This window comes from Puma concolor, chromosome A3 (genome assembly GCF_028749965.1).
Source record: "Puma concolor isolate L17-30 chromosome A3, mPumCon1.1.hap2, whole genome shotgun sequence".
NCBI lineage: Eukaryota > Metazoa > Chordata > Mammalia > Carnivora > Felidae > Puma > Puma concolor.
In genome coordinates, this window is record NC_141669.1 from 131,896,493 (window position 1) to 131,923,382 (window position 26,890).

The following is a 26,890-nucleotide window of genomic DNA, read 5'->3' on the forward strand; positions in this document are numbered from 1 at the left end:
AGGGCTTAGCAGTGGTTATCCCTTAGTGAAGGGTTAAATGTGATTTTTTTTTTTTTTTTGCTCTTCTCTGTTTTTTCCAAAATTTCTATAATAAAAATATTTTCACTTTTATAGTGAGAGATAAAATATGTATACAAAGAAGGACACTGTCTGTTAGGAGCTTGATATTTTGGGGCACTTACTCTGTACCAGGCAGTGTTCTTAGTGCTTTAAGAAATTAGTTCATTTACCTGCCACCACAGTAACTCTATGAGTAGGTACTATTCTTATCCCTATTTTTAGAGGGGAAAATAAAGCACCATTGGTAAACATGTCTTGGAAAGACCCACGTTTCTTTCCACATTTGGAGTCCTGTGCATAAAATCTTTGTCGTGCACAAAGATTTATTAAGCGCCTCACAGAATTCAACGGAGTGTCTAGCATTTCATGATGTCACCTAATTCTCCTTTCTGTTTTTATAAGGCTTCTTCCTGTCTTCTTTGTGGAATAAAGGTGTATGATTGGGATGATATTACCATTGACCCAACGTGAAGATGTCTTAGAATTGTCCAAAAGACAACTGAGAAAGCTTTCCATGTTTATAAGGGCTCCGTGAGTAGAGCCAATCTTTCAGAGATTAAATATATTGCCACCCACAAAAGGGTTGGAATTTATTTCTCTAAACAGACAGAATAATTAAAAAACAACAGTACTGCATTAGGTAGGAGCTCCTTTTTTCTCTTGCTATGTTGACTACAAAATGGAACATCCTTGTTCTCCTGTTCTCCCAGTTTAGCACAAATGCCCCTTAATTGGCATCTAATTCTCACCTGAGGAGTTGACACGAAAAGGAGACAAATCATCTATTCATTCGACATACACTTCCTAAACTTCTACCGTATTCCTGGTACCACGCTAGGCCCAGAATATTCTGGGGAAGTAAGAAAAACGTGGTCCCTTTCCTCATGGAATTTATAGTTAGGCAAAATATTGATAGAGATTGTTAATCGGAGATACTACATGTGAATGAATAATCAGGACAATCCTCAGCTATACAGGCAATCCAGAACATACCAGATATTTGTATCTGAGAGTAGGAAGAATGTTATCTGACCTGTGATTAAGCTGGAGTACACAAGATGAAGCTTTGGGAGGAGAACTCCACCCAATTCTGTTATTTTGTTTGTATTTTAAGAAGTACATCTTCATTGTGCCCTTTCTTTCACGAAGAGTAGGAAACATTTTTACTCGTATGTGGAAAGCTTCTATTTTACCGCTAAGAGGGGGTATTCAAATATTACCTATTGTATAATCTAAACTGTGCAAAAGACTGCATAGACAAAGACCATCAAGAAACACACCAAAATATTTAACATTGCCATTTTGGGGTGAGAGTGTTCGTCATGATTTCAGAATGTTCTTCCTCGCAGGTTTCCGTGTTTCAAAAAAATGATTTTAAACAATTATTTGATTCACGGATGCCAGATCATATACTTGTGGTTCTATTTGGATAAAAGCCTGTCAGTCTGAGAATGTGTGCGTGTTCCACGGACGGTTTGCTGTGTCCATCCGTGATTCCAGGGCAGATGAGAGCAGAATTAATGGCAATTGAACACGGCACCAGCTCATAATATGACATAGAAGGTGGGCGAACCGAAAGGTGATGGCTAAGGGGCGAGAGAGGGTGGGGAGACCGGAGGAGCATGGTTCAGTGTTTGACATATTGAAAGACCATTATGTGAGTTCAGACAGTGGTCATGATATGGAGAGAAGTTTGGATCGGAAGCTTGATAAATAAGTAATGGCCACCGAGGGTTTAGACAGTTTCATATTTAAAGAGATATTTATGAACTATTGCAGGACTCGGAGCTGATCTCTGCTTCTCTCTTCCCTTCTCATTACAGCCAAAGGGAAGAAATGAGGTCTAAAGAAAAATGCAGACACCCTTAGAACCACGTACGACCTGTTCATTAAAAGTGAATGTAAGAGTTAGCACAAGTTGATCCGGAAAAGTTCATTTTTATCTCTGCCTCCAATAACTGCTTCAGATGAGTGTCCTGAACGGGTGCAGCTAAATGTAATGCATCCTGTCGCAGACTGCTTTTGATACAGAATTGTGTTAAGCATTTTGATGAGGATCGTACACACCCAAGCGCCAAACCCGGCTCTGTTTCGAGATTCCAAATTTCTGAAGGAGACGGGGGGATAAATGCAGAATTCTGCCATTACCGTATTTGCGTGTTTTGTTTTGCTTTGTTTATTTTTAAATCAAGGCTTGTTGGCAGCCACCCTGAGGATTATCACAGTGTTCAACTATTCAGTCCCAGCCTTTCTGCCTTATCTGGGACCTCCCAGGGTGCGATCTGCAAACCTACATGAGGATCTGGGAGCGTGAATACAGGCATACATGTGTAGGCACCTTCGTGTGTATGCAAAATGAGATTATATCGCATAAATGTAAGCGCATAAACCTATTGCGAGTATAAAGCCAGAGAGAACGGGTCTCAGTTTCCCTACCCACAAAATGCAAATCGTCGTTCCTTCCACGTTGGATTATTGGCAGGACTATGTAAGACAGGATGTGTAAATAATTTAGGATGTTGTAACCATTCGATATGTAAAATGCTTTTTCGGTTGACTTTGCAGAGATATGCATCAATCTGAATAATTGTTAATGGTTATGAAACTAGTAGTAAGATCCACGTTTTAAGTTTCTTCCATTCTACCTGCATTCAAAAACCAGCGTACTGCCTACGATATTCATAGTGATTTCTCCAAACCCAGGAGATTGCCCATGACTATTTATATTGATTTCTCTCCCCACATTTTCTTAAACCCATTCTATAGAATGAGAATTCTCTTTCCCATTTACCTGACGTAAGATTCAGCTTCCGTGTTGGGGAAGGTAAGGAGAGTCCAGAAGGAAGATGACTCTCTTTTTTTGATCTGACAACCTTTCTTTATTCCTTGAGGAGGGGGGAATTTGCCTAACACAGGTGTGCGAACATCCATCTCTGCCCCAGCCTATCACAGTGCGTGCCTGTAATCCCTCTTCCCAGGCGTTCGAGACACTTGTATGTCATGATCAGTTATCTGCAGACAGGTGTCTTAGGAAAGTGCCTTGGCCTGAAATTGTCTGTTCCATCATCCTGTCCATGGAATAGTACACAAAAAGATTGTTGAAGGGGCACACACACTTTTCTTTAAGTAAATTAGGTTTTCTTTGAAAGGTGTTCTCAGTCTTCCCCATGACAGGTGTGAGTCCCAGAAAACACAAAGTCCTCCGAGATGAGTGAATTCTTTCAATGATAAATATGGGTCAGGTCACCCTCTGCGCATCTTCTGGGCCACCTGTGCATGCGATTTCCCCGGGTTCAAGTATGACGAAGGAGAAGAGCAGTAACCTCATGCCAGTTCAGCCATGTTGGTACTGTGGGGCCACAGAATCCAATGGCTTAGCCCTCTTGGGTTTCAAGTGTTTGCTCCACGATTTCTGTAAAGTATCCCTACTGTGTCAGAATGATAGGATCCAAGGCCTCTCCAGCCTTAATCCCATGGTATGCCCTGGATGTTTCTCCATCAGACTTTTAGGGACTCATGTTGACTCTGGGTCACCAGCCAGGATGACCTTCTCTCTCAGTGAGCCCCCACTTTGGGGCCAATCAAGAGATCACAAACAAGAATGTCTCAGTGAGAGTATTTACCCAAAGAAAACTAACTCGAAAAGATATATGCACCCTTATGTTTATTGAAGAATTATTTACAATAGTCCAGATATGGAAGTAACCTAAGTGCCCATTGATAGACAAATAGATAAGGAAGATGTGATTGATATATATAATGGAATATTATGCCACCATAAAAAGGATGAGATCTTGCCTTTTGCCACAACCTGGGTGGACCTAGAGTGTATTGTGGTACATGAGACAAGTAGGTGGCTCAGTCGGTTAAGTGTCTGACTTTGGCTCAGGTAATGATCTCATGGCTCATGGGTTTGAGCTTTGTTTTGGGCTCTGTGTTGACAGCTCAGAGCCTGGAGCCTGCTTCGGATTCTGTGTCTCCCTCTCTCTCTGCCCCTTCCCTGCTAGCGCGCGCGCTCTCTCTCTCTCTCTCTCTCTCTCAAAAATAAGTAAGCATTAAAAAAATAAAAAAAAGAAACAAGTCATACTGAGAAAGACAAATACTCTATGATCTCCCTCAGACATGGAACGTAAAAAACAAAACAAATGAATAAACAAACAAAAATCAGAATCAGACCTGGAAATGCAGAGAGCAAACTGATGGCTGCCAGAGGGAAGAGGGCTTGGGGGACAGGCAAAAAGGGGAGAGGGAGATACAGGCTTCCAGTTATGGCATAAATGAGTCACGGGAATGAAAGCTGTGGTGTAGGGAACATAGTCAATGTTATCGCAACAGCGTTGTATGGCGACAGATGGAGGCTATGCTTTCAGGGAGCACAGCTTAAGTAGAGAGAAGTTGAATCGCTAGATGGTACACCTAAAACTAATGTAACATGTGCGTTAACTATACTCAAATTAAAAAAAATAATAAATTTTAATAAAAAGAAGATCTCAGTGAATCAGAGGGTCTAAAAACAGTGAGTCACCAAAGGAAAGGGGTCAGGAAATTTCTTTGCGTCAGATACCTTGTTCCTTGTGTAAATTCCCCACACGTTCTTGAGAAACCAGCGCTGACGGCAAAGGGCACTGGGAGCGGCCGCCCCACACAGTCCCATCGCATCTTTTCCCCTGGGCCAGGGACTGTCTGCTGGGCTGTAGCCTCCAGTAACTCTTCCCAGAGTAAAGAAGCTCTGCAAGTTTCCTTCTGCGTCTTCTTAGAGACCCATACTGGTAGCCTCTGGGGCGAGGAAAAAATCAAGGCATCACGACACTGTCATCCCTCGACATGATTGTTCACCTTTTCCAAACTGGAAGTCAAGGTCCAGGATGTAGCAAGTGGGACTTAATTGTTCCGAGAGCGGGCCGGCACAGCCCTAAGCAAGGACGCCTGCTTGTCATGCAGGTGTGACCTGCGCACTGAGAGCTTCTCCGGGAAGGAATAGTGACGTTGTGCCTTTTCTCCCAAAGCCGTCCAGGAGGCTGTCCTAACAATTCATTGCTGACGAGGCATAACTAACCTGACAGTGGATTGTGAAATGTTGAACCAGTTATTCCAATAACATTTATAGTAGTCTTTTTTTTTTTTAACAAAGAACAATGTTTGTTTATTTTTGAGAGAGAGAGAGAGAGCACAAGCAAGACAGGGCAGAAAGGGAGGGGGACAGAGGATCCAAAGTGGGCTCTGTGCTGACAGCAGCGAGTCCAATGTGGGGCTTGAACCCACGAACTGTGAGATCATGACCTGAGCCGAAGTTGGACTCAACCGACTGAGCCACCCAGGTGCCCCTGTAGTAGTCTTTCTTCTCATGCTGCTTTTAGTCTAGACACTGAACAACAACAAAGGGAAAGTACAGCCTGCCGTGTGTGAAAGGCAAAGGTATAGCTCTAGCAGATAATGAGGGGAGTGTGGGTTAGAGTAATCTGGGCCGTCTTCACTCAGGATGGGGCCTTGAAGCTGAAGATACAGAAGGGACCAGGTAGGCCAGTGATTCTTCGCTGAGGGTGACTTTGTCCCCTTGGGGACCCTGGACAACATCTGGAGCCATTTTGGGTTGGCACGTTGAGGAGATGGGGAGGTTACTACTAGCATTTCATGGATGGAGCCCAGGGACACTGCTAACCATCCTCCAACGAACAGCACAGACCCTGCAGTAGAGAATTCTCTGGCTCCAGATGTCAATAGTGCTGTGACTGAGTCATAGGCTCACAGCTGGGAGGTATACTCCAGTCACGTCACAAGAGTACGATATCGGCCAAGAAATAACCGGAGGAAAACACCCTCAGAAGCAGCACCATTTGTTCAAACGGACGATCCTGAGGTTGAACGGAGGCGGTGACGTCTGGGAAGATGGAGGTTGTGTTTGGAGAGCAGCCGAAGCCACACTGGATAAAGGGAGAGAGTCCACTGCTTGTGCCCTGAGGGGTCAGGTGGTAAGGACAGGGAAGAATGAGACAGGTGTCAGCCTGAGGAGGCAGTGGTGGGAACGCTGGAGAGGGCCACCATAGTCACGGCCAACAGGGTCGCTAAACATCCTAAGTTTTGCAGAAAAGCCAGCGTCCTGAAATGTTACATCTTGGGCAATGATTTATTTTAATGATGTCTAACACTGTGCGATGCAAGAAAAAACGCAGGGGAGAGTTTGGTGTGTAGAGCTTCTGTTTGCGACATCTGGGTCAAAGATACATGGGACTGAGGTGTTTGGACAATATGCTTTTGCTACGTTCTGTGACGGCAAAGGGCAGATCGCCCAGCTCATCCTCGACTGTAGGTCTTGAATGTGCCACATTTTTAAGTCAGGAAGGTTCTCGCTTTCCACCTGCACCCCTTTGCTCTGTCTTTCTCTGCACCTTCCAAACCCAACAGTCAAGATCCAATGCCCCATTGCCAAGACTCACTTAAACAAGATGGAAAGAAAAGACAAAAATTCTCCTTAATCCTGGTTGATATGTGACTTTGCTTAGCACTTTGAATACTATTAAGTGTTTGAATTTCTTCCTGTGTCTTTTTCACCGAGATGACTGTCTTTCTGTTTCGCTGACAGCCTCTGCAGGACCAAATTGACAGCTCTTTAAAGGCGGCTGACGAAAAGCAGCATTAATTAAGTCATTGCCGGACTGTAATTGTGTTAAGAAGTAAAAATCTAATATGAGAAAAGGTTAGTGAGTCCTCTCTTGTGTCAGATTTTCTACTCCCTATGAATATTAATGTCCTTAATGAAGACAATCTTTGCCTCATCAAGTCGTTGTTCTGCATTCAGGTGCCAAATCCCGGTGCCATTGATTTGTTTTTAAAGAACAAATATGTCAGGAGAGAGTGACTGTCCTGTTTCTTATCAACATCATAGAGGATGCTTTTGTATTCCTGGAAAGAGTTTATAGATTTTGTGTGCATGTACAAGCTCTTGCCAAGGGGAGGGGGAGATCATGATGCGCGGGCAAGGTAAATGAGTTACAGTAATTTAATATTAGTGTTGCGTTTGATTGCATTAGCTCCTTTTCTGTGTGTGTGAGCAATATTCATATATTAGCAGGGTTACAATCAGCGGTTTTAATGATAAAATAGGAATTCTCTCCAGCAAAGGAGAGGCCTGCGATGTAAGCATTGAAATGAGCTCCGTGAGAGAGTCTGATCCTCCTTTGCTGACGCCCCCCTTCCTGATGGAGTAGATAATGATGATACTGATGAAGGATGGTTCTTAAGTAGGTTGGGGGCCCTGAGGAATGCAGCTGTACCGAGGAGTGCTGTGTGCCTTTCTCCTCTCCCTTTCTTTCTCTCCTATTTTTTACTCCCACCTCCTCTAATTAAAGATGAAATCTCTTTTCTCTTGGCCAATAAGTGGAATAAGCTTCCCCCCTCCAACCCCGTCCTTTGGCATCACTTGGGTTTCTCTGCTCTAGAAAGTCCAGGGTATCCTGCTCCTGCCAATAAGGTCAGCACTGTCTATTTTTTTTCGGGTGACAGTCTGATTGAGTCCGTACATTGAGTCACGTACCTCAGTGATAAGAACCTGTTAACCACATTGGGTTGGGCTGGCAGTAATCGGGAAACTCCAAAAGAGTAAACTGCTTTGTGAGAGGTGGTGCTTTCTACATGTAAGTCCAGGTCAACACGGTTGTTCTGTGAGGGGCAGTGACTCCGGGGTCCCTTCGACTTCTGCTCGTCATCTCCAATATGGTTCTTGTCCTCATGCGCCAAGATGGTTGTTGGAACTCTGGCTGTCATGCTCACTTTCAGGATAGTAAACAGGCAGTCTCACATTGCCCAAGAGGGAAGGGGGCCCAAATTTACTGTGATCACATATGTGCTAGGCAGTTCTCCTATATTATTTAATTTTCATGTCATTATGTGATGTATCACTGCCTATATTAGTTTTCTATTGCTACATAAAAAATTAACACAAACTCTGTAGTTTAAAACAACACACATTTATTATCTCACAGTTCCGTGGGTCAGGAGCCAGGGTTTGGACTGGCTGGGTCTTGTGCTCAGGGTCTCAGCAGGCTGAAATCACGTGTTGGTGGAGGCTGTGACTCTCATCCAAGTCCCCGGGTCATCCAAGCCCACTGGTTGTTGGTATAGTTGATTTCCTTGTGGTTGTATGACTGATGCTCCCCTTTTCTTGCTAGCTGTCATCCAGAGACTACTGTCTCTGTCATCTAGAAGTCACCCGGAGTTCCTTTCCACATGGGTCCCAGAGGCTGTTCACAACATGGCAGTTTTCTTACTTCTGGGCCAGTAGGAACTCATCCCTCTGAAGCTTCATCCTCTTGTGAAGGCTCCTCTGGTTAGGTCAGCCCCCCCCCCCCCCAGGATAATCTCCATCTGATTAACTCCAAGTCAGCTGATTAGTGACCTAATTATAGGAGTGAAATCCCATCATGTTTACAGGTTCATTCACAGTCCAGGAAACGGAATGATACAGGGTAGGTAACACCAGCAGGTAGGAATCTTGGGGGTCATCTTAGGGTCCTGCTGACCATACTTCACCTCTTTTACAAATATGGACATTGAGGCTTATAACGACTAAGAAACTTGTCAAAGTTTGTGAAGTGGGCTAGGATTGTATCTACGTCTCCAAATCCCATGATGATTTTTTTTCAGATAATGTAATACCAACTTATTGTCAATATACATAGAGTGGTTGGCCATGCCCTTGGTTTTGCACAATGTCCTTGAATCAAGTGTCTGTCAGGTGGAACGTAGTCATTAATTCATTGAAGAAGTGTTCATTGAGAATCTTCTGTTGGCCAACCACTAACATGGAGAGACTTTGACATGAGGCAGTATAGAAATGTGGTGAAAAGGGGCTGAGCCTCTCTTAAGCTAGAAGGCCAAAGGCCAGGGTTTGAATTGTAACTCAGTCACATAGTAAGTTTATAGCCCTCTGCAATTCACTTAACCTCAGTTTACTAATCTGTAAAGTGAGGATGATAATAATAGGACTTAGTTCATAGGATTGTTGAGAAATAAAACACTCAATCAATATTTGTCATGAAATATTTGTGTCCGTGTTGCCTGGTTTTGATGGCAGACTTTGGAAGTAAGGAGTGAAGACAGGAATCTATTTTGCCGTACCATTATACCTCCCATCAAATACCAAGACTTATCAAAAATTAATCCTTCCTACAGATCTGATAGCACATTTCTGCCATGAGGCAGATTTTCCCCATCTTCCCAAAGACACTTGGGCATTCAGAATAGAGGGGGAAAAATGCACATTTCACTAGTTCTCTCCAAACACAGTGCAGACTGCTAAGCTGTTTCTTCAGAGGGGGAGAATCGAATTGGCTCCAGATTCCTTCTCGGCTGCCAGACCGTGGGAAGTGAGAGAGAATGTCAAAGCTGGCAGTTGACAAACAATAAGATTGTTCCAGAATGAGGAGGATTGGCCTAAGCAGTATCCTTCACAAATGTTTTTCTCAGCTTTTAATGAAGAAAGAGAAGGGGGGAAAATCCACAAACCCTACCAAGATATTCTGGAGCACGGGGGTCACAATTTGCAAACGTTTTAAGCACAGCAAGGTACCAACTTTGAGTGTATAGGAGGCAAAAATTTTACATATGCAAGGAATACATGTAATTAAAGAACTGTCCTTCTAAACAGAAATGAACAATGTGAATATTATCAGTCCCCTTTGATCCCATCCCCATCCTCCTTCCCTCCAAAGAAACCACCGTTAACGAGTTTGAAATATGGCCTTTGACCATTTTTTGTTTTTAAATCAATTATGTCTATGTTATATTCCCTGAGAAAATACATAGAATTGGTTATTTTTACACAAGACACACAGAATCGCCTGAAGTTCTTTTACTTTTATAAAAAGTATCACAATGCACAAACCATTCTGCAACTTGCTTGTTTCGTTCAACTAACTGTCTTTCACAGATCTCCCCCCACGTCGATACATATTGATCTTGCCCATTCCTTTTAAACTGATAAATATCCTACATTTAATTTGTCTATTCCCCTGTTGACGGTTCAGTTTGTTTCTAACTTTCCAGAATCTATTTGGAAACACATGGCAACTGTGGCTGGCCTGTCATTCTTCACTTTGGTCATATGATTTCAGGGTGTTGCCTCTTAAAGGTTTTCTGTTTCTGGGTTTTTTTTTTTTATTGTTTGTTTGTTTTTGTTTTTGTTTTTTCTAAATGATACCGGTTGATAGAAGGTTCCTTTGTTTCTTGCAATATTATATACTAACAATAGGTCGGGCAGTGTGTTAGGTTTTGTAGATATCACATCAAGCGTGAGAGTCTCCCCCTGCCCAAAAGCAACTCAAGTAATAAATTCTATGAGACATGTGTGTACAAGTTAATCTGTGGCACATAGTAGGACAGTGGAGATGACAAGTTAGAGAGGGTTCCTTGGAAGAGGATTGTCAGTTTGATTTCAACTCTTAGGAACCATCCTTCAAAATATAACAGGTCCTTCCTGGGAACCTTGGTAAAGACAGTCTGTAGCAGGGAATGTGATCTTGGATGATGATTTTGACTTTCCTGTAGATATCACTAAGGGTATCCGTTGGACTATTATTTAAGACGGTGAATGGAGAGACAAGAAGAACAGGGAGAAGAGTGAGCTATGAATTATGTTGACCTAGGATGTGTCTTAGAAGTTAAAAAAAATAATATGAATGATGTATATATGTGTGCGTGTGTTATAGGGGAAAATATGCTGTTTCTGCTTACTCTGATGACACTAAAAGCTAGGTTTCTAGTATTTGGGGATTTAAACTGCAATTTTTATGATTATGATTAATTGGGGATTTTCAGCCCCCAATTTCCTGTCTTAACCCTTGGGCCTCACTTTTTGTCTGCCACATTCTGAGGCTGCTATGTAAGTTTCTCGGCATTAATGACCTTCTAGGTCTCATATTTTGAGCTCTGTATTTTTCTCTGACAGTCAGTAGACCCTGCCCTTTCAACAGCCAGAGGAATGGTCAAGTCCAGGTCCTGGCTAGGAGCAGAGGTGATCAAAACACCTTCAGTGTAGGGGTTCCTTCACCATGATTGTTTCTCCCCTGTGGGCTCAAATAAAATTATTTCCTACATGAGAGAGCATCACTATGGATCTGTTTGGAAAATCCCTTCCTGATTTTGAAAGGGCTTCAGTGATTTCTTACATTTGTGAACTCTCTTTTAAAGAGAAAAGGAAAGGAAAGGAAAGGAAAGGAAAGGAAAGGAAAGGAAAGGAAAGGAAAAGAAAACGACAAAGCATGTTTTCACAGGAGAAATTAGAGAAAATGTATTCCATGGGGATTTTGTTTTGTTAACTGTGGCTAAACAGAGTGGAAGTCAAATCCAGACAGGTCTAACTATAGGTTTTTGACCTTTCTTTTTTTATGTTCTGGAAAGTTAGTTCAAAGTAAATTATTTGTCTCTAAGAAGGGGTACTAGGTATTGGAAAAGTAATACATCAAAATGTAAATATGTACATCTTATGCACACAAGTGAGAAAGTCAGGATGGGTAGGAATTTGTTTTGAAATAGAAGTTATATTATGTATTAAATTGACTATGGGGTTCCCCTGACTCACAGTTAGATTTTGATTGGAACTGCTTGTAGATGGATGAGTAGCAAAATAATATTTGAATAAGTGCCCATTTACATAAAACATACACACAGTCTTTAAGAATAACAGTGAAATGTATTATAAGTCAAGGAATTTTTTTTTTAATTTCCCTTTTTAAATGTAAAGTGAAGGCTTTCATTTCCAGAAGGATAGAGTATATGTAATTTTCCCTATTCCAAGTAAAGATCCTGGGTATTGTATATATAACCAAATTAAGAAGACACTAAGAGTTGAAGAGAAGAAAGCAAAGAGAAGGAGGCAGAGCAGCACGAGTCTCTGGGCTCAAGGACGACGTGGTGGTGATTTCCCTGGGGTTTCTTTTTACATCCTACAACCCACACTGGGAGCCAAAGAAGCCAGAAACCCAGCAACACCAACAGGTGCACAGAAAAGTGCCCCAACAAAAACCTGTTCTCTCTAGCCCACGGATCAAAAAAAAAAAAAAAAGGGCAGCCTAAGACGAAAGAAAACGCTTAAATAGCCAGAGAAAGAAATATGGCTCCAACCTCACTCCCACCGGGAAAGGCTAATGGGAAGCTGATCCTTCCCTTTCAGGAGGCTGTAACGAGGTGCCCCAGGACTCCCACCTGATTGGTATCAGAGGACACACCAGGGAGAGACAGGACGACCACCACCGCCCCCCAGTATCAGTCCCTCCCCTCGCCCTGTGGTGTCATCATCAGAGGCCAGTAGGGAGCTAGAAATCCCCTCATCCAGAAGGAATGAAGGATCTTAGTCCTCCTGTGCTGGTGTCATCAGAGGCTGAATGGGGAATCTGGACCTCTCCCTGGAGGCAGAAAAGAAGTGGCCACATGAGGAATCCTTGGAATGTTGAGAACATGGGAACATTCTCTAGTCGAGGGCATCAATGCCAGTGTCAATGTCAATTGTGATATTGTGCCACAGTTTGGCAAGATGTGCCCATTAGGGGAGACTGGGTTAAGGGTGCACGGGAGCTCTCTGAATTACTTCTTACAACTGCCTGGGAGTCCGCAATTACCTCAAAATAAAAGGGCCAAATGAAAATAAAATGGAATATGCGGTCTTCTGGTCGTCATCGGATACCTAGTTTCGCATTCATCTGTTTTTCACAAAGACGTTTGAGGACTGAGTAGGCATCAGGCGGTGAGGATCCTAAAATGTGTGTTTCCATTCCTGCCGTCAAGGATTTATTAATCTCTTGAGGAGAAACCAATCTGTAAAACAATAAAAAGGAAAAAAAAAGTCCTTAAAAATAGAAATGGATTATTTGGAGGCTCCATGTTTTATCATCCTAATCAACTGGCTAAGGGTCCAATGGCACCAAAAAAAAAATAACGACTTTATAAAATACATTAGGACTTTCCTAAAGTTCCTACTTTGAACAATTCAAGAAATGTGCTCCAGCAAGAAGTAACAACCCACCAGTCGTAGGGCGAAACCTATGCACACGATGGGTAACTGGGACGTATTGCTGTCTTACACAGCTACTCCTTAAAATCACCATAAGCATCATCAACTTCTTGCATCTTGAAATGATTTAAATACCCTGTTTTCAAGGTTGTAGACTACACTGGCTCATCACGTGAAGTACCACTTCTGTTTCTCTTTGTTCTGACCCCAACTGTTAAGGTCATTCACTTGACATCCTGAGCATTGCCCCATTCCCACCAATGCCAGGCCACAAAGGGCAGCCCCTGCAGTGGAGGCGAGATTGTGAAACCTCCCCGGTGCAATTCCGACATGAGATCAGGTCAGCAAAAGGCATCCGCAAAAGCCACTCCAAGGCCAAGTCCACCCTGCTCTCCTGCTTGTTTTCTCTGCCTCCTGCTTCAGTGTTTCCACATCCGCACAGCAAACCCTGCCTTGGAAGCTGACTCTCTCTCCTCTCATGTGTGAACTATTTTCACTGTGGCTTTCGAGATGGTGTTGTTGCCAGATTTAATGTAATGTAGACCAATGTTTCCCAAATTCAGTTTTGCACATTGGTGACAGTCGGTGACAAAGTTTTTGCAGATCTTCAATGAAATAAAGGAAATAAGAAAAACATCGCACACATTTTGTGAGCCAAATATATTCAGTTTAAAAAGGGTGGTCCTTTATGGAGATACCGTTTTTCCTATTTTGGGGGTGATTAAAATGATTTCTCTTCTGTGCAAAGGTGTTTCTGTTGATGATGGTTACATTTTACTTTTTCATGATCTTAGCGTGCAAGAGAAAAAGTTGCCCCCTCTTGCAAGGGGTCCAGACCTCCCTTCTCTGCAATTTCTCTGTGGTTGAAAACAAGTAGCAAAAAATATTCGACGCTATGAATATGCAGTTTTTTAAAGACAAGCAAATATGACAATAGAGCACAGCTTTCCAGAGTTCCGTGGCAAACGAGGACTTGCTCACATACCTGCCCCACCTTGGAAACTCATAGAGCACATTTGCATTTTATAGGCTCTGAAAAGTACAGCTGCAGAGATTCTTAACATTGTATACTACTGCATTTGCTTAATTCATTCAATCATAGTATTCTTCTATCTTCTCTACACAATACAGATTGTTTCACGGTGTACATTTTGGGAAATGCTGCTGTAAGTGACATGTGATACGTTCGAGTGGAGAAAATGGCTGGCCTAAGAAATTTGGGTAAGATTAGTTGGGCAGATGTTTCTGAGAGCAATGCATTTGGAGAAAACGTGTTTGAAAGTAAAAAGAGACTTGGCCTGGCTGCAGGAAGAGGCCAAAGAAAAAGATAAAATGAATCTATACTTGCAGCTGCAAAGCAAAACTGCCCACAGGTTCCAGGTAGCCAACCTGAGTGTGTGAAATGGGCAAGGATCTATACTGGGGGGTGGTGAGGAGTGTGGCAAACTGCTGAGCACACGCCATGCTGTTGACCTCCCGTGGATTGTCAGCATTCAAGGAGGTGGGTGTGGTATCTTTTATCTTTTGAAGAGAAGCCAGCGATCTAAATCTTTTTTCATGAGAAGTTTCCATTTATTTATTTATTTATTTATTTATTTATTTAGTTAGTTAGTTAGAGCAAGAGTGAGGGAGAGGGGCAAAGGGAGGGAGAGAGAGAATCCCAAGCAGGTTCCACACTTAGCAGGAAGCCTGATGCAGGGCTCAATCCCACGACCCTGGGATCATGACCTGAGCCGAACTCAAGAGTTGGATGCTTAACCGACTGAGCCACCCAGGTGCCCTGAGAAGCTTCTCTTTTTTAAAAAGTTGATGATTCACAGCTAAAACCAAGATATGAGTGAAATATATGCCTATGTATATGTGTTTTTGTATATGTATATGCTGTATACATATATACAATATATATTTATAGGTTGCTGGGTTACAAGCTATGATTGATTCTTCATTAGGAGATCATTGCAGAAATTATTTGATATATAATAATGAAGTGTACCATATCAAAAATTCTACTGATTTTGGGAATATACAACATCCTAAACAACCATGAATGCTTAGGCTCATTGTCCTATTAGACCAAGATGGCCCCGGTCTGAATTTTCCTTCCCCAGGAGGTCATATTAATGCTGTTTGCTTTTTTTGTTGGAAAAACAAAACAAAACAAAAGCAGAATCCACCTAGATAACACCCTCTCTACTTCCCTGTTCTTCTCTTCCCTTCTGGGCTCACCTCCTGGGTCGTCCCTGTGCGCATCTTCTGGGCTCACCTCCTGGGTCGTCCCTGTGTGCAGCTGTCCTTGGTGTTGGAGCTTGTGGAGCACTAGCCGCAGGCCGGCACGTAGATTTAGTTCAGGTTTTATGAGAAGCAGAGAGAGAATTTAAGGATTTCTTATCATGCCTGATCTAGGAGCCGCGAAGGGAATCACAGCACTCCAATTGCATTTATCCACGAGAGTTTTTAAAACAACCGCCACAACACCGCCTCATCTCCAAAGAGGACATGCGACTCTCCGTCTCAGATTAAATTTAACAATTAAAAAACATTTATGCCCCTAGTAGAGAAAATTATTCTCCATAAAGTTTTTGTGAATTACCAACATTGTCATTTAAAAAGCATTTTTTTAAGTGTATTTATTCGAGAGAGAGAGAGAGAGTGTGAGTGTGTGTGTGAGCAGGGGAGGGACAGAGAGAGAGGGAGAGGGAGAATCCCAAGCAGGTTTCGCACCGATACAGCCTGATGCAGGGCTTGAACTCATGAACCTGTGAGATCATGACCTGAGTTGAGATCAAGATTCAGATGCTTAACTGATTGAGCCACCCGGGCACGCCCCAACATTGTCATTTTTAACTAGCACCCACGCCCCACCTAGGTGAATGTGAAAGCACACAGGTGGCTTGAATTGAAAAGCTGAACATCGAACATCGAATATTACGGTTCTCTGCGCGTGCATTTTTGAGAAGATTTGCTATCAAAGTCTAAAAGTTCCCATAGAAAGAGGAGGACACTTTCAATGGATGCCAGTACTTCTCAGCTGAGGCAGATTTTACTCACTCCATCCCCCCCGTAACCCTCTGGGGCCATTTGGCATTGTCTGGAGATGTCATTGTCAAATCCGGAGGACGGGAGCTACCATCATCCAGTGGGAAGAGACCAGGGGGGGATGCTGGTTTGAATTTACATCGTGCACAGGGTGCGTTACCTGCAAAGCTGGCGAAGAGGGCAACTTCCTTGCACCTCATCCTCGCCAGCTCGGCTGACATTCTACGGAACTGCTGCCGCGTCAGCCTGGAACCCGTCTCGGTGGGAGCACCTTGCAGGAAATTCATCGGGGGAAATAAAACGCGTGGCTCTTGTCTGAGCCACTGGCTCGTTACTGTTTCTCTGGACACATGGGAGCCAGCGATGTTCTCCCGAAGGAAAACGGTGTGCTCTGAAGCTATCATTTCAAGAGATTTCATTTAAAATAGAGTTCTGAAAAAATTCATGCGGGTACAAAAATGTCCTGCGTTTATTGCCTGTCCCGCTATTTTCTGGGATCTGCTGGTGAGATACAACTAGGGGGGAAGAAAGCGGCAAGGCAGGCAGAATGTGGTGCTTACTCTCATGGGTCTTATAATCTAGACCAGGGATCAGTACACTTTGCTATAAATGCCTGATTGTGAATCCTTTAGATTGGGGGGCCATCTGGGTTCTGTCACAACTACTCGACTGTGCAGCTGGAGCATGTGTGTGGTGTAGATGACCCATAAAAACATGGATGCGTCTGTGTCCCAATAACCCTTATTTACCGAAACAGGCCACCGTCCCACTCTCTGGTCTACATTAGTGGGATAGACATTATTCTGATAAGTACTTGATGACTCATATTTTTTCCATCTGTCTTCTATTCCCGTGTTTTTTGTTTTGTTTTGTTTTGCATGAGAATTCCTTTGTTCTATTCAGATCTCAGTGTAAAAGTCACCTTCTCAAAGAACCCCCCTTCATGATCAAAAATTGTCCGTCTATTGGTTTTCCGTCACTTCATCCTGCATTTTGAGCTTCATGGTAACTATAAATCAAATCATCTTGTTTATATATTTGTTTTCTGTTTTTTCTTGCCTTGCAGAAAAACAGGCATCTGACCTGTCTTTACATCTCTCTCCCAACCTGGTAGAACAGTGCCTGGCACCTAGCAGGTCACACACACACACACACACACACACACACACACGCACGCACACACACGCACACACGCACGCACGCGAGCCCGTGGGCGCGCAAAGCCAATAAAGGAAACTTACAAGAACGTACTTAGTGGTGATTTAAACAAGTTGGCGGGTGGGGGGGGGGGGCTGGGGATCTAATTTGAGACGTGGTTACTCTAGTAACTCTAGAGTAACGTGGTTACTAGTAACAAGTACTAGTAGGTCACACTAATTGATGAATGTCCTGTGCCAGGCAGTATTCTAACCATTTGTGTGTATTAACAATTTTATGAAAAATTAATATTATCACCCAATTTATAGACGAGAAAAGAACTTGGGAGATTAGTAATCTGAGTGAGGTTACTAATAAAATCTGGGACGGACACCCAGGGAGTGTAATTCTTGCTCCTTAACATTGTAAGAGGATGTTTCCACTGTATTTTCCACACCAAAAAAGAAAATATTACAAATTAAAACAATTTAAGGAGCACCTGAGTGGCTCAGTCAGTTAAGCATCGGACTTCAGCTCTGGTCATGCTCTCGTAGTTTGTGAGTTCGAGTCCCACGTCAGGCTCTGCGCTGACAGCTCAGAGCCTAGATGGAGCCTGCTTCAGGTTCTGTGTCTCCCTCTCTCTCTGCCCCTCCCTTGCCCATGCTCTGTCTCTTTCAAAAATAAAATATGAAAACATTTAAATTTTTTTTAAGTTTTTAAAAAAATTTTAAGAATAAAACAAAAAGCAAGAACCTGACTTTACTAAAAAAAATTGATTTGTTTGGTTTCATGACTCCAGTACATCTGAGAAAAGAACCTAGTAAAACTAGCAAAATCTCAATATGTGAATTCCACCCCACCCCCACCCCCACCCCCACCCCCAGCTCTTAGATTGCTTTGGGGAAGTTAGGACCCTGAGTCTTTACATGCCCAGGGGAAATTGGGTGCCGTGGTCTTCGCGCTGCGGGGGAGGGAGCGCTGACACCCTTCTGCGTGGGGCTGGTTTGCAGCAGAGGCGAGGGCTCCCCACCTGGCAGGGCAGTGGGACTCCTTCACGTGAGGATTGGACCCGGTGCGAATGCGGCTTTGCCTGGCAGCATGACAAAGGCATCGTATGTTTGTTGCCAAGAAATCGTCATTGCCAATTACATGTACGCAAAACAAGACCTCATCTCTGACTTAAAGAGCTCTCAAGCCCGGAAAGGGGTGAAAAGGGCTGTCTCAAGGTACAGCAAGGGGTTTGCAAGATGGGGGAGGAGATTCAGAGCTAACGGGGCTGATGCACCTATTAGCAACTGTAGCAGACAGGGGCTAGACCATGACTTTGCAAGAGGCACATGGCATTAGGAGATGATCCTGCAGGACCGGAATGTCCCTGCTGAGGTGCCATCTGGATGAGCCTTGGGGGACCTAAAGTAGTCTTGGTGTTCATAATAACCACTGGGCACTCACTTGGACACCATCCTAAGGATTTTACCTGTATGGTGCCACTATGTCCTCACAACCAACCTACTATTATTATCCCCATTTTCTAGATGAGGAAACTGAGGTATATAGGGGTTCAACAATTTTTTTCCCAAAATCACATGGGAGAGTCATGAATGGAACTCAGGCAGATCTGCCTCCACGTCCCAGGCTCATAACTGCCTTTGCTAGTACAGCCCCAACCTGGTTTCCTGCTCATTTTGTAGATGGAGAAAACAAGGCTTGGAGAAGGACAGTTGCTTCTCTGAGATTTTAACCTGAATCTGAGCCCTTATCTTTCTGGTGGAGAAGCCCCATGGTCCTATCATTACCCTAGGAGTAGCTATGGACCCACTTTACAAGGTATGTCTCTCTGTGACATCCAAATTACCTCTCTGGGGAGACGCGATGGAAACTGGTCTGGGTTGGTTGGCCTTGGGAAGGAGAGGCGTGTGGGTAGACCTTGTGGGATAAGTCCAACAAGGCTTCGAGTCTGCACTCAGATATGGACAAGGAGGCATGTAGGAAAGGCAAGGTTTTGCCCGTGGGTGGGTGCCTTGTATCTTGGAAATGATGTTTTGCAGAGATGAAGGAGACGAGTGGAATGGCTTGGAGAATGAAGGCAATTTTATCAGTATTGTTATCCATCATAAATGATTTCAAGCAGGCATTTGCCTCCCCAGAACCAGCTAGTAACTTCTGGGAGGCTGTCCTTCTTCTGGTCACAGGTCATACACAGTATTTCAAGTCTGAGGGCATAATATTTGATCACAAACCCTGACCTCTAGTCTTGAAGACATATGCTCTGAATTTTAAAAGGCTTCTTCCGGAAATATTTAAAGCTAACCATTTCATTAAATGAGTCCCAGATATCCAGACAGTGTGACTGGATGTAAATAATATGGAATTATTTATGAGGATGACTTGTTCTGAGAAGATTATTGTACTAAAGAGATGGAAATCCCACCTTTTCTCCCCATTCACTCACTGGGATTAGAGCCGATATATTTCAGATGTAGCCAAGAGAGATAAAAGGTAAAGTAGATTTGGGGACACAGCTACCCCGTGGTCCACATGGACTGGGTAATGGAACTTGTAGTTGCTTTTCCATGGGATCCAGCCTTTGCTTAGGCAGCAGAACATTCTCCTCTCATGACGAATTTTTGGATTTGAACTGACTGGGCTCATCTTGCATAGCTCAGATCTCTTTTATTTGGGGCTGCTTAATTCTTGTTTTTTCTTTTCTTTTCTTTTCTTTTCTTTTCTTTTCTTTTCTTTTCTTTTCTCTTCTCTTCTTTTCTTTTCCTCTTCTCTTTTCTTTTCTCTTTTATTCTTTCTTTCTTTCTTTCTTTTTTCTTTTCTTTTCTTTTCTCTTCTCTTCTTTTCTTTTCCTTTTCGCTTTTCTTTTTTATTCTCCTTTCTTTTCTTTTCTTTTCTTTTCTTTTCTTTTCTTTTCTTTTCTTTTCTTTTCTTTTCTTTTCTTTCTTTCATCTCTACACCCAACTTGGGACTCGAACTCACAACCCCAAGATCAAGAGTTTCATGCTCCACTGACTGAGCCAGCCAGGTGTCCCTGGGCTGCTTAATTCTTACCATTTATTTGGGTGGAATTTTTAAGCATGTAAGCTTAAATAGTACTTACAGGGATTAGGATAGAATCCATTTTGTTTTCCAAACCGAGAACCCCCTTTTGTCTTACCTTGAAACTGAAAGGTTTGATCAATAATGCTTCACACTGATGTTGGAATTGACATTCTCATATGTATTTACTGGCTTTCCAGGCCTTAGAAGATCTGTCCCCAAAAGCTACCTCTCTAGCTTCATCTCATCTTTCTCTCTTGTTCTCTCTGGGTTCCAGTCACATGACCTTCTTCCATTTCTTTGAAATTGAAATTTCTTTCCACAGATTCTAGTTTTGGGGGCTGGAATATCCTGATCTGATCCCCAATCATCTCTCTGGCAATCGCTTAATGTTACTTCCTCCAGGAAGACCTCCCTGACATCTTCCTCTTCCCCCCAAACTGGGTCATGTTCTCCTGTTATATATTATCACTGCACTAGTTTCTTCTCTTCTATAGTAGAACTTACATCAATTAAAACTAAATACGGATATTGTGTTATTTTTTACGGTCATGTGGTTTCCTAATGGGCTACAAACTCCCTATGAGCAAGTTATCTATGGTCTCTCAGGGTCTACGACAGTGCTTAGCACGTTGTAGTTGCTCAATAAATAAAAGAATGAACGAGTGAACAATGAATGAGTAAATGAGTATTTGGCTAATTGCCCACGAATTATGATTTGGGAATGTTACAGAAAGGCAACTCAAGGTCTTCAGAACCCAAACTCTGAATTCTGATACTTCATTCTGAAGCTTACGTAAAATTTCCACATTATTTTATGCAAGCATATCTTCTATCATTTTTCTCAGTCTTAAAAAAATGAGTTGAATCAAATGATCTGAAACCTATTGAGATTCTCCTCTATTGAATAAAATCTATTCATTAAAGGCATAATATGCCGTTAAAAATCAGAAAAAAATTAATTACGGCAACATTACCCAAAGTGTGATTTGTGGAGGGCTAGTTTTGTTGGAGAGTCACATGATTAAGGGCAACTGGGAAATTAACAACAAAAAAATTAAATTTTGCTTGTTTTAGTGAAGGACTTCTGGAGCCTTCAATATGCTAATGTGCATCAATGAAAGCCGATGAGGGTTTAAAATGAACTGTTTTCCAAACATGTTTGACCACTGAGAATCACCTGGTCATAGACCATGTTTCATAAATGGTGATGGGCATACAGAGAGGCAAGCCGCTGTTTCGTGTTATATGAACTGCCCTCCTCCCCTACTTCCCCCCTACTTTGGGAGAAGGAATTGCATCGATTTTTTTTTTTTTTTTTTGAGAAATGACTTCTCCCCCAGACCAAATTTTAGGAACACTGCTCTCTTCCTTGCATTGACAAGCAGCTCCCAGTTAAGCACCAGCTCTGTTTTACAGCTTGAACATCAATGACTCATTAGAAGGGAAACCTCGAGTTCCCATTGTCCTATCCCGCAGTGAACTCTCATTGGGAGCGGGGAAGGGCAGTGAGCTTAGGGATATTTAAGAAGTGAAATTAGTGCTTTAAACCACACTGTGGATGGGGAAATAGAAGAAGGAGAAGCAATATTCCTATCTGGGAAAGTAATCAGACTTGGAAATATAGCCTCACAAATGGACAATGGAGAAAAACTTACAGGAGTTAGCTTCCAGCAGGAGACAAATAATTCAGAAGATCAAATTGAGAGATTTTGTTAGCATGGGTTCTGATTAAAAAAAAAAAAACAAATAACTTCAACATCATTCATGCCTGAAACCCAAAAGAATATGGGCTCCACCCATATGTGCTTGTCAACCCCCTTGTCAATAATATTTTTGTTCCATTTAATGACCGTAGGGCGTGACTCATGAATTTGATGGTAAACAGGGTAGTTTTGTAGCCTCGGGTGGTTTTCACCATCTAAGCAGAAAGGGGGGATATTTAGGGTATAAAACGGACATGAATTTTATAATAAAAATAGCATGAGAGTTTGGTGGATGGGGCTTAAATATCTCTGTGGAATACAAAGTTAAACAGATTACCATATGTTCCCTTCAGGAGCATTTGTGAAACGAAGACCAAATGTGTTTTATAGAATGATGTTCTTCATAATGCAGATAGCCACTGATTTGAAGCTGAAGCTAGAATAAATATGATACCTTTTGAGTGCTATTCACAGACACTAGTGACCTATCAATTTCCCTATCTCGGGAAAAGGGAACCAGAGGATGACAGCTCCCTCCCAGAAGAGTGGTTGATATACGTTAAGTGGCTATGTCTCTGCTTCTGATTATTAATTGTGGCTAATATAGAGCAAGCAGATGTCCCCAGACTAGGCAGACGCTTCTTGGAACAGGGAGGTCTTTAGGCATGGCGGAAAGACGCTCCCGGTCTGGGTTTTTGGCTGTACCTTGAGGCCAAACAAGCTTGAGCTTCAGAGACTCTCACATTTCAGGCCCTGGGAGGGGTCCTTCTAATGTGTTGTCATGGCGATATGTATCTATAACATCTGTGCAAGTAAAATGTTCGGGGCAGAATCGGTTAAGATGCTGCCTTTTTCCTCTCCAACTTCGCCTCAGCCATACTTAACCTTTGAGTTGAGTGGCATCAGAATGACCATTGGTATTTTAAGGTCTAGTAATAGGAAATGTGCTTGGAGGACAGATTTCCTTGGGGGTTGGTATGATATATTTTTGTGCTCCTCCAATCAGTCAAGATCCTGCTAGTATCCTGGTTTGGAGTGGCTTCTAGAAACACCCCTACACTTACTGTGTCAATGAACCCAGTGCTGTGGTGGGAAGGCACAAAGCCAATGGCAGCGCTCTGATGTGAAGATAGCCTAAGGTGTCTGTACCGCCAATGGTCAGTAGAAGACAAACATGGTTAGGAAGGTAAGGAGTTGAACGCTAGTCTGTGGAAAATTCTTCTGAGCATCAGATATGTATACTAGTAAGTGGAGAATATGATACTCGTCAATGGTCTACTTGGAAGTTCTGTTCTCTCAGGAAAATAGTCACTCTTTCAGCAGACACAATTATAAACGCACCATCCTGGGTGTAGTTCCATTGTTGGCTCTTGGTTTTGGCTCAGGTCATGATCTCAGTTTGTGGGTTCAAGCCCGTGTCAGTGCGGAGGCTGTTTGGGATTCTTTCTCTCCTTCTCTCTCTGCCCCTCCCCAGCTCGTGCTCTCTTTTTCCCAAAATAAATTTTAAAAAATAAAGAAAAAACTAATTGCACCATACATTAGTTTTTTGTTTTTTAAGGGAAATTAAAAGAAACTATCATAATGCCACTGCTTAAATTCCTTACTAATATGACACAGAATACCAGCATAAACAAGAGACAGTAAAATATGGAATACACCATAAAATAAGGACATCAGTGACAAATTGGTAACTGAGGGTTGTTCACTCAAAGAGTGTTTAGGGTTAGTCATTCCATGAAAAACTTGGAATATCCCTGACATCCTACAGCTTACGTAGGAAAGAAACTTGACGGAGGCTTTCCCCAAGCTGAGAACTATTCTAAAAATGTATGTGACATTGCCTCTGAGATATAAAACTCCCATAAACATTTATAAACTACCAATAATAGAAGAGGTTGTGATCAACCATGCTGGGGAAGGATGATGTTATTTTTCTATTTCCTCTATAGAAAGATATTTTATAAAATCTCTGTCAGGACAAGACAAAGAACATGACACACACAAAAAATGTAGGAAAAAATCTTTTAGAGATGTCAGGCAGTTACTAAAATATTGAGTTATTTTTCCAGATTTTGGCTCTTTAACATTTATAATTCGGCAGCCTGTATTTCCTCATTCCAAATAAAGTTACTTTCTCGTCTAATCTTGTATCAGTAATTTGGAAATCTTTTTTTAAAGGACGATCCGAATGGAAGAAGTTTTAACATCAACAAAACCACATGATGCTGAATACTTCATCCGCATTGGCCTCAGTTTCCTCACCTGTAAAATGGGGGCTAATGACACCAGGTGAGTGGCTGTAAAGGGAACATGGAGAGCCGAAGGCACTGGAAAGGGCTTACATAACAAAATTCACGGACCCAGAGTCTGTGAAAACTGGAAACAAGACCGAAGGTGCCAGGTCGCCCTCTGTCCTCATGCAGCTGCTCAACGCCAGTGAAGAACTTGCTGTGACATCCGTATGGTTCTTCTGGCATTGGCTCACCACAGGGTCCCATCCCCAGGGTCTTAGTGGCCTGTCCTCGAAGAGGCGGGGGGACAATTCTTTGCTAGTCGTCTGCAGGTTCACCTTTCCTTATCCTTGCTCCACCTCGCATTTTTCTGATAAACAGAAGGTGGGAAAGAGGCAGGTGCTACCTTCCTCCTGCTTCTGCGGTTTCTTCTGGAAGGCACGGTCAGGGAAGGTTGCCGTTTGCAGGCGCGTCTTAAAAGCAGCCCCCTTATCCAGATGCTGATTTCGCGGATGTCAGAGGCGGACGGCAGAGCATCTCCGCTGTCGCCACCGCAGACGCGGCAGGGGTGGCTCCCGAGCTGGCCGTGGTGAAGCAGCTTCTTAATCCTGAAGAAGTGGATTTGAAGCCGGTAGCTCTGGTGGCAGCTTCCTGATTCTCCATACTCCTGACGTTCGCAGGCCAGGGCCGCAGTACCTTTTCAGGACTCATTCCTAGAAGGTGACCCTCCGCTCCTCCATCCACTGTTACGCGCCTCAGTGCGTTAATATTTTGTGCTTCCAAATCTGGACTGATGCAGGATGATGTGCAGACAGTTCCTTATTATTATTTTTTTAATGTTTATTTTTGAGAGAGACGGAGACAGAGCATGAGCAGGGGAGGGGCAGAGAGAAAGGGAGACACAGAATCCAAAGCGGGCTCCAGGCTCTGAGCTGGCAGCACAGAGCCGGATGCGGGGCTCGAACCCAAGAAGTGCTCAACCGACTGAGCCACCCAGGGGCCCCGACGTGCAGATAGTTCTAATGCAGCCTACAGAGCTCTCCCCTCCTGTAGGGCAAAGTGGAGAGAATCAGAAAGGTACATCCATCCGAATATGGCCTGGAAGTGACAGGGGACTGCTGACGGGGCCTTGCGTTGTGCTGAGGAGAGGCAATTTTAACTCTCCTGTTCGAGACTGAATAGGGACACATTGTTGTATATCCATACAGACAGGTAACAGTGACCGGGGACCAGAAACCCGGTCTCTGGAATTTAAGTTTCAACCTCAAGGAGAGGGAGGAGGTGAGAGCCTGAATCAATTAAGTTTCTTTCACCTGGTGGAAAAAGCCTGGACAACGAAATAAAGTGTAGAGCTGGAAAAGTAAATGTTGCTCTCGCGAGCATAGGCATTGCCATCAACCCCACTATAGGATTCAAGTCACCGTATGTTGAGTGTTAACACGTGCCAGTTACCATGTTTTCCGTGACTTAAGTTCGATCATTCCACCTCTCACAGAGACCCGATAAGGGGGGGCTGATATTGTTTCCATGTAACACCTGGGGAGGGGAGCCATAACTCAGGTACCCGGTGATGCACAGCTAATAAGGGGCCTAGATAGAATTCAGACTTAGGATTTGCATAAAGAGCTATAGGGGGAACATATGAGGTGCAGGAGAAGTATGAGAAGAAGATTTGGAAAGGGAAGAGGAGTTGGTTGATTCTTGAAAAGTCATGGGCAATATGATCCTGGTGCATGGGGAAGGATGCTGCACTCTCTAAGAGAATCATTAAGTGAGAAGAGACACGTGTTTTTCTGAGTGGGCATGGGTGGCCCTCGGGTCCTATCCCCTGGGCCATGACGGCTGCCATGAGGATCCCTCCGTTCCCATCCCCTCCCACGCGGGTGCGAGCAGGATCGTCCAGGAGCAAGTGGGTCGGCCTCACATCCGCCTGTTTAGTTGGACATCAGAGCTCAGAGGGAGGGGCCTCAGACACCAGTGGAGACAAATGGGGCATTTCCCCCTTTCGTAGCCACAAGTAGATGTAGTTGGAGGACTTGGCCTCCACGTGGAGGTCTGGGGTGACTATTGCACCGCTGTGGCTGCGGAAAGGCCAGAAACAGAGCAAAGGTGACTCGGGGTCCCTTGCGGCATCTTTCCCGGTTCAGAGTCATGCTCAGGAAAGGCACTTGGCTCAGTGGTTACTTACTCCCTTTCTTGTGACCCCTTAGCCCGTGCTTCACTCACTGACCCACATGTTTGCTCATTGGCTCCTTTCTGCCTTCTCTGACAGAGTCTGAGCAGCACTGCACGTAAGACCTCAGGCTCCACCTGGATTTGAACCCTGGTTCAAACACTTATCGGTGATACGACCCTGGGCAAAGATTGCCCCTCTCTACAGCTCAGTTTCCTTATCCTCACCTGTAAAATGGGACAGTTTTTACTCAGAGGGCTATTATGAAGGTTTAATACAGGTCAAATGCTGAAACCACCACCCGGAACGGGGGCTCCTGGGTGGCTCAGCCAGTTAAGCATCTGACTTCAGCTCAGGTCATGATCTTGCAGTTTGTGGGTTCAAGCCCTGCATCAGGCTCACTGCTGTCAGTGCGGAGCCTGCTTTAGACCCTCTGTCTCCCTCTCTCTCTGCCTACCCCCTACGCACACGTGCACACACTCTCTCTCTTTCAAAAATA

At 43.4% G+C, this 26,890-nt stretch overlaps 1 long non-coding RNA gene across 2 annotated transcripts in view; it reads left to right on the forward strand.

Annotated features, from left to right (window-relative positions):
- Positions 1–26,890, forward strand: part of LOC147582813 (uncharacterized) — a 394,038-nt gene that overhangs the window by 273,654 nt on the left and 93,494 nt on the right. For both annotated transcript variants that reach the window (XR_015248788.1, XR_015248789.1), the window contains one exon: positions 24,166–24,276. This is a non-coding gene — a long non-coding RNA (uncharacterized LOC147582813). The remainder of the gene's footprint in view (positions 1–24,165; positions 24,277–26,890) is intronic.